General features: G+C 34.9%; 1 protein-coding gene across 1 annotated transcript in view; it reads left to right on the forward strand.

Annotated features, from left to right (window-relative positions):
* LOC106463215 (band 4.1-like protein 4) overlaps positions 1-8,104 on the forward strand; it is a 139,971-nt gene that overhangs the window by 99,017 nt on the left and 32,850 nt on the right.

Here is an 8,104-nt window from a genome sequence, read left to right on the forward strand (position 1 = left end):
TTAATAGTTACAATGGATATATAACGTTTAAATTATTAGACTATTCGTAAATAAGTCCATGAATCAACTGTCGATTCCAAAAGAATCCAGTCAAATCCGCTTCGTAACAATATGGTGCTGCAAATGAATGAATTTACACCTGTTAGACATTTCTGTGACCTCTGACTCTTTCTTATATCATGACCAACGGGAAAATCGTTCTATACAAATAAATAAAAACTAAGCTGCGCAAGTTGAAGTGATAAATTCTAGAGACTGGCTCTAGGAAAATAAACCAAACTGTCGACATTGCGTGGATGTGAGAATTTCATCCAGATATTTCACCTCCAGCTGGTGTGGCATCAGTCCAGATATGTTAAATACTATTTTTAATGTTTTCTTAATTATCAATCGTTAGTACAACATATATTTAAGTAACTTATGAGTTTTGATATTTTTTCATCACTTCCCTTTTTTAACCTCCATAATTATCTTTACAAGCTCATTTATCTGATCGACACTTTTTGTATAGTATGGGATAAATTGCCAGGTCTGTGGTTTAAACATAGCTATGGCCAGTACTCAATTGTTGTTGTGTTCTTGCCGTTTTTCACGAAAGTTGAATTTTTAGATATGCTTTCATAGAAACTATGATGGTGCCATAATTGTGTAACAAATATTTAATATGGTTCTATATAGTTTATTTCGTAAATCCACATGACAATTGAGTCACTCTGATTTTTAGAAAGAGCTTGTATTTCATGATAAAACGGAATACCGATTTCTTGTTTTTTACTCCTCCCTAAATGGCCCAGCATAGCCAGGTGGTTAGGGCGCTCGACTCGAGATCTGCGGGTCGCGGGTTCGAATCCCCGTCCCACCAAACATGCTCGCCCTTTCAGTTATAATGGGGGCGTTATAATGTAAAGTCTAAGTTACTGTGAATTTTAGAATGGAAAAGCAACTAGTCAGTAACGCCCGCCACCTAAAGCAACTAGTCTTTAACTCAATTGTGGATTGATTGTCGATCTTTAACACAAGCGCAACAGAAAAGTGCGAAGTGTGTTTGATAGCACCCTCAGTTCCTTACACCAGTAGGCTAACCACTAGGCAACTCTCGGTCTATCATTGCAGCATAAACATTAACTTACATCGATATCTGCAATTAGACCCTAACTGTTTACGAGAATCATATATAATCAAAAACACCTTAGGTGTGAAAATAAGGATTCACGTTGGATTTAAAGGAATGAAACCAAAACTGGCAGCCGAACTGATAGCAACGCTTATAGCATTGATAAGAAGTTTACAGCAAATATTCATTCATTAATTAGCTAGACCGCGTATTTTATTTTACCCACCATTATGCACAAAGTTGAAAAAAAATGCTGCCCAGCTAACTAATGAATGAATATTTGTTGTAAAATTCTTATTAATGCTATAAGTGTAGCTATCAATTCGGCCGCCAATTTTGATTTCATTTCTTTAAGTCGCACGCTCAATTCTTTTTTTTTTTTTCTTTTCGGTCGCATCTTTTTTTCACACTTAACATGTTTTTGAATAGATATCACGACTTTTTTTTTAATACACGCAAAATAAGAAAGTGACACTGATAGTAATCAACATTAGCTTTAGGATCGCAACCTATCATCCGAAACAGACCTTTACTTTACAGAACCGACCAGGTTCTTTAAAATATTTGGTAGTAGTTTTTCCTCTCTAAAACAGTGTTAATAGCTTCCTTTATACTAACGCCATGGAATTTAGATTAACAGTTTCTTGTCATCACCCCCATGCAATCGGTACAGCCATATCAAGCATCATTATTTGTGCTAATTGCTTAAGCTAATATCACGTGACGCTAAATACTCTTTAATTAGGATAATTTCATAAAATTTAGTAAATTTGTGCTGAAAAGTTCGCAATCAATAATCAATAATAACCGTCCACCAGTATGATTCTTTTGTAAACTTGAGCTAGAAACTACTAATCTAGTTTGCTTGTCTAACCAATATTTATGTATCTGCGCGTCCTTTCACCTTGTAGTTGTTCTGCCCTAAATAAGCCGTCTTTAATCCAAATGACAAAAACTAAAAACGCTTCACTTTTACTCTTAGATGAAGCTGTAGTAAAAATGCTAGACCGATAGATCACATGAATTTTTGCGTAGGCGTGTGAAAAAATTTTCGTTAAATTTGATCGGTTTTTGTTGAATAACTTTGCACATGTGTCTTATATTTAGATCAAATTTGACTCCTAATTGTAGATTGTAAAGATCTATCAGTGTGCCAAATTTGAAAAAAAAATCCATAAAAATTAAGTATGTTTTTCTATCAAATAAAGTTCCATACTTTTGATGCGATGAAAAAATAAGAAGAAACTCAATGAAAATTGGAGATCTTATATCTCAGGTATTTCTTAATGGATTGTCTTGAAAGTTGGGATGTGAATTAAGAGTCAAGTAGAGCACATCCACTGAAAATATGTGATAGTTTGGATTACCATAGCCGGAACTACAGATGATGGAAAATCGCTAAACTCCTATTAATAACACATAGTGTTATACAGGTTGTTTTTATTATTATTATTCTTTTGGCCGCAAACACACTATTAAGGAAACTTATCATAATACAGAATGGCGTTTTTTACACGAACGAATCTCGTCACTCACACAGTGTTGCTTTGACATTGTTTTATCCCCCCCTAAATAAAAACTTTCGAGAAACTGATAACTTATTTCCCAATTAATCTCTCTGAATTTGGATATCTACCAAAAAAAAATGCCTGTTTGTGGTTAAGTACAAAGCTGCGCAATGGACTATCTGTACGCTACCCACTGCGGGCATCGAAACCTGATTTTTTAGCGTTATAAGCCCACAGACTTAATGCTGAGCCAGTGGGTGACATCCAATCCAATCTTGATAGTTATTTAAGTTTAAAATCTTTCAAGCCCTCTAGAAAGACAACCAGGAGCGGTCAGAAACTGTGGTTTCTCTTCGTCCCACACATGGTAATGGAGTAAGACGCTTAAGGTAGTAGTGAATGGAGGTTGTCTTTTGCTAATAAGTGTGCTGAGCCGGAAGAAGGTCGGAAAAGGTTGATGCAGCTTGATGGGTTGGAAAATCGCCGGAAAAGTATGTCTTATTCTTTTTACCCTTGAAACAAACGACCCCTGTTAGACTTATGGTCCCTCAGGGAAGCGGGGATCTATAAATCCTACCCCCCGGAGAATTTAACGTGGGGTGGGGAACGGGTGTGCTCTCAGAAAACCCACTTTCACTGGTCAAGAGCCGACTAACCTGTCTGACCAGTGCCTAGATGAAGAATGGAGTGTCGTAAGTATGAGGAGGAAGGGAGGAGTAATAGACGTGGGGGGAAGGTTTTCTTCATGAAGTCGGAGTGGTGGTGGTATTTGTAAGCTGAAGGGAATTCTGTTATGTGGGCCCAGTGGGGGACACTTAGTTGTCACTCGTTTTATATCACTAAAGGTGGTCTAGTTTTATACGGAGTTACAACTCATTATTTTTGACAAATGCAATAAAGTATATTTGGTTAATCATTAACGAGGCATAATTGAAAAGAGAGAATTTATTGCTCTAAGCATTTGAAGTACAAATACTTCGTCGACTCCGTTTTATTTCTATGCATTTAAATTAAATTAGATTTTTAATTTCTCTTTACATATCTTCCGATATTTAAGAACCTCAGATGTTTTCTTTTTTGTTGTTGTTGTTGTTATGTTGAGAATTTCACCAGAACCTACTGAAATAAATACCATTTCAGCGGTATAGGAAGAAGTTTCAAAGTTGGAGTGCTTGGCTAGACATGCAGATTTTACAATGAGAGATTGAAAGCATAAGAAGCTCCGTGTTGCCAAAGACAGCTCAATCGTGGGGGGGGGGGGGGGGGCATACCCACCAAGAAAATTAATATCATAATATAATTTAATTTAATGTTGCTATTTAAGTCAAATATGTGAAAGTGGAGGTGCTACAGTACCCTCCGGTTCCGACGCCTCTGAATTTTATCAGCGATGCATATTATATCCAGCTCCTTGTTACTGGCGTTGCCTACAATAGAGCTTTTTCTCGGGAGAGGCTTAAAAATATATTCCTATAGATGTCGCCACATGTAAGATCACCACTTCAGAATGATACAGGGCATTGTCCAAATATTTACGAGGGTTATTAAGCAATAAATCGTATCGTGTGTCTCATGAATTAAACATACTTAGGATTTTCTCTCAAAAACTTTTCTGATTTACATAATAAAAGAAAAGCAAATGGCGTAATTAAACGCGAAAATTTGGATTATATATATTCTATATACGGCTAATCTACAAATATTTCCGTTTAAGCTGAAGCATCATGTTCGGTTTCATATCTCGTTCATCTGTAAATATAGTTATAACTTTGGCTGTTTCTTTTTTGCCTTCCATGAATCTGAAAATCGGCTTTAAATTCTGAACAATTCAATGTACTTTCTCTTTCTTTTTAGGCTGAATGTACACTAGAAATATTTATCAGTTTTAAGTTATTAATGGTTAATATATACTCGAAATCCTCGAAACTTTAGCCTCTGGCATTTGACGAGAACGTTTTTCAAAAAATGTTATAATTCGTTCAAACAAATTCCCTTTTTTTTAGTGAAACATTATAATCCTTTTATTATTCTCCCAGAGCAGTGTGCGAACTATGTGTTTCGTTTGATTAAACTTAATCTCTTCCATTTGTTTTATTTTTATTTAAGTTTTCTTTAAATTCGCCTGACGACGACAAGTGTAAAGCAGCCAAAAGCGTGCATTGAATAAATAAATCAGAATGTCGAATAAAGCACGTTTATTTTTCAATCATTTATAGTTCTCAGAATCAAGCTGTAAGCCTCAAAAATTTGCAAGAATTCACACCTTTCTTCATTTATTCCTATGGTAAGTTGTATTACTTAAGCATCATCAGTGGCGCGACTAGACCTTAAAGAACCAGTAAAGCAAAATTATCCGGAGTTCTTAACCACTGGTCCCCTTCTGAGACAGCGGTAAGTCTACGGATGTACAACGCTAAAATCAGGGTTTCGATTCCCCTCGATGGACACAGTATACAGCCCGATGTGACTTTGCTACAAGAAAAACACAAACACACTTAACTACTGTTGTGGTAGTGGGGGGGGGGGCAAGAGGTAGGGTTCGTACGCTGTTCCAACCAGTAGCGTACTTCTTCAACAATAATACTCTGAAATAAACTACCCTCAGATTAGGCCTAATTTCAAAAACTGCCTATTATAATGTTTATTTCTTTGTATTGTGTCGATTTCATCTATGAGATGTACGCACGTCATAGGTCTATTATATATTTACTAACACAGAGCAGCAAAACATTTCTGATCGAATTAGTATCTTTATTGTAACAGTACTTCTTTAAATACAGGATTTCTAGAATAACACAAAATAATTCTAACCTCAGACACCTAAATCTACAACTCCACTTTTCTTAGGCCTAACATTAGTTAAGCCTTTATTAAGTACGACCGATATTCGATAAAGAGATAAATTAACACTGCAACTTGCATACGTTTTTTGCTTTAGTTTAGTTAGGGTTAAACTTTACCATACTTAATACAATCAATAAATAAGCTTATAATGTTATTCTACTATCTAACGTTAGACTTTTTTTTTGTAAACTTTGATAAGCTTTTAATATGTTGTTGGACAAAATGTATACTAAAGATAAAGTATATTTACATCCGTTGAATTTTTTAATTATTTTAATTTAGTTTAGAGGATGGAACAGCCGAGATGGACCAATAGATCCCATGTTATCCCAAAATATTATATTAAGTGCGCGCGCATTTTCAGGACAGGCAAATATTGAATATTATACAATAAATATTTCTTTAGATTTCAAACATTAGTGAGGGCAGCTGGCAAGACATAGATATATTTTTTTAAATAGCCTGACATTACGTAATTGTTTTAAAAGAAAATGTACTCATACTTTTATTTAACTTTACTTATTCGTGCAGTCAAACTTGCGTAAGATTGTTATCAATGTATTTAGTTTTTAAAACAGGAAATAGATGAACTTAAAGTATTTACAACATCAGATGCTATATTAATTTCCTTACTGCCAATAGTGTCGCTTATTCTGCGGACTTACATCGCTAGAAACCGGGTTTCGATACCCGTGGTGGGCAGAGCACAAATAGCTCTTGTGTAGCTTTGTGCATAATTAAAAAAAAAAACAAACAGACACTGCTAACAGTCAACCATATATTTAATTTTGTGACAATCAGACGAGTTATTAATTCCACGAAGTAATTAAAACTTCATATAACGTCATGAATTCAAATTGCATAATATAATAAGATTTAGGGTTGTCTGTAATTTTTTATTAAGAGAAAATCAAGTTATATGATTTCTTTAGCTTGTATTTTAAGTGGTAGTCTCCACAAAGACGAAGAAGACCTACGTATTTACTGTAAAGCATCTTGTAAAAGTCTTGTTTTATGACCTTGCAATGAATGCTTGACTTCACATGGTTGGATCGAGCTCTTTGTAATTCACAGATTAGCTAGTGGAGTGAAGTTATAATCAATGACAGGACTGTTCACTAGCGTAGGCGCGTGGCCAACTTTCCCACGCACATAGGAGTGGGAGATAAAATATGGTCCATTTCTGTAAAATCTTAGTATAGATTCTCTCCAATAGTTTTTCCCTCCCTACATGACACTTCAGAACTATAAGTACTTCCAATTGACATTATCACAATTTATGGGCCTGCCTGCACCCCGATGCAGCATCTCCCAGAACTACTTTGATGTGTAGTCGATTCAGGCCTGGATAACAGTTGGGGGGCCCCTACATGGAACCAGACAGACGACTGACTGTAGCCGCAGCCAACCGTGGAAAGTAATATAATTATTGTCTGATCAGAGAAAGCATAGTGGAATATTCTTACTTGTCTTTGAACCAAATATTATAATTTAACATTTTTATTTAATTTAATGTTTCAGTGTTTAATGCAAAGGTGTATTGTTATTCACGGACATGTGAAATCTAGAAGTTTCTGTTAAATTCGTAATATATTTATAATAGCTCTAGTAACAAGTATCTCTGATTTCTTGTTTCATAATTACAGTTATAACCTGTCATGGTTAATTATAAACTATAAAACATTTGGCCTTTACATTTAGATTGAAGATTCATTCATTACATGTCTCGATCATATTTCATTGAACCTCTGGTAGAACGTACAGCGGTAAGTCTGAACGCTTATAACGCTACAAATCAGGTTTAGATACTCACGATGAGCACAATACAGATAATTCATGCTTTGGGCTTAGCAACACGACTTATAAATACGACTTTAATTCATCCTAGAAAGTATATAAGTATAAAATGTATTCAAGAAAGTCTATAAAACCCTATCGTTTTCGACAAGCGAATTTACTATTTTTATACGATTTCCCAACTTTTTTTTTCCTTCCGTGGTTTAAGTATTATAAATAAGTATAAAACTTTTTCTTTTTTTTGTATATTAAAAGATTGCTTCAATTGTTTGTAAGAATATGCAATCGGTCATGTGAGAAAACTAACACACATTCTATTTTTGTTGAACTTTGCTTCACTAATTAAATATAATCTCATTTTAGGACAGTATTTGTTTGTTTTTAACATTTGTTAGACATTTTAAAGTTTATCTGGCGCAGCATACTTGATCATTGTAAAATAATAAGCTCGTCAGAAAATTTTGAAATGCTATGACAAGCACAATTTTAAAGACTTAGTAATGATTTGTCATACAAATCCAACACCCAATGTGTGTATTTATAGGTAGAGTTTTCCTTTGTAAATTGTATTGTAAATTACAAGTGATTTCTCAAAATACAGCAACATTGAGTTGTGGAACTTATATCTCGCTGTTTTATTTACATTTTGGTAATTTGGTTTATTGTTGTTATTTGCTATTAAGCATAAAGCTACACAAAGGGCTATCTGTGCTCTGCCCACCACGGTTATCGAATCCCGGTTTCTAGCCGTATAAGTCCGCAGACATACCGCCGTGCCACTGGGGAGCTGGTTTGTTCCACAGCGAAGAGTATTGTTGCGTCAGCGAGTCACATGACTACA

This window comes from Limulus polyphemus, unplaced genomic scaffold, assembly GCF_000517525.1.
Source record: "Limulus polyphemus unplaced genomic scaffold, Limulus_polyphemus-2.1.2 Scaffold1350, whole genome shotgun sequence".
NCBI classification, from domain to species: domain Eukaryota; kingdom Metazoa; phylum Arthropoda; class Merostomata; order Xiphosura; family Limulidae; genus Limulus; species Limulus polyphemus.